Source organism: Camelus dromedarius, chromosome 5 (genome assembly GCF_036321535.1).
Source record: "Camelus dromedarius isolate mCamDro1 chromosome 5, mCamDro1.pat, whole genome shotgun sequence".
NCBI classification, from domain to species: domain Eukaryota; kingdom Metazoa; phylum Chordata; class Mammalia; order Artiodactyla; family Camelidae; genus Camelus; species Camelus dromedarius.
Genome location: NC_087440.1, coordinates 55,515,271 through 55,515,950, shown reverse-complemented (window position 1 = coordinate 55,515,950; position 680 = coordinate 55,515,271). Strand labels below are relative to the sequence as shown.

General features: G+C 30.9%; 1 non-coding gene across 1 annotated transcript; it reads left to right on the top strand.

The window, feature by feature from the left end:
* The first annotated feature begins 218 nt into the window (after positions 1–218).
* LOC116153660 (U7 small nuclear RNA) lies at positions 219–279 on the top strand. Its single transcript, XR_004137553.1, has one exon. It is a non-coding gene; the product is annotated as a U7 small nuclear RNA (small nuclear RNA).
* The last annotated feature ends 401 nt before the right edge of the window (positions 280–680 follow it).

Here is a 680-nt window from a genome sequence, read left to right as displayed (position 1 = left end):
CCCACACAAATATGCCCAACTGATTTTTGATAAAGGTGCAAAAGCAATTCAGTGGGAAGAATTGCCTTTTCAAAAAATGGTATTAGAGTAATTTAACATCTGTAGCTAAAAAACAAAACAAAATACAACAGAAAAAGAGGAGACTGGACTTAAGTCTCTTATTTTATAGAAAAATTAACTCAAAATGAATCACAGACTTAAATGTACAATGTAAAATTAAGTGTTATAGCTTTTTTAGAATTGGTCTGGCAGGTTTCTGGTCCTTATCAAAAGACCCCTATAGGAAAAATGTGAAACTAAAACTTTTAGAAGAAAATAGGAGAAACATTTTGGGACTTAGGGCTAAACAAAGAATTCTTAGACTTGACCTCAAAAGCATAGTCCATACAAGAAAAGTGATAAATTAGAACTAATCAAAAAATTGCAATTTCGTTACGCAGAAAATCTTCTTAAAAGGATGAAGAGGCAAGCCATAGACTAGGAGAAAATACTTGCAAACTACATATGCAACAAAAGACTAGAGTCTAGAATATATAGAAACTCAACATTAAAAAACAAACAATCTAATTAGCAAATGAGAAAAAAACATTGATAGCATATCACCAAAAAGGATATACCGATGGCAAATAAGCACATGAAAAGATGTTCAACATTATCCATTAGGGGAATGCAAATTAAAA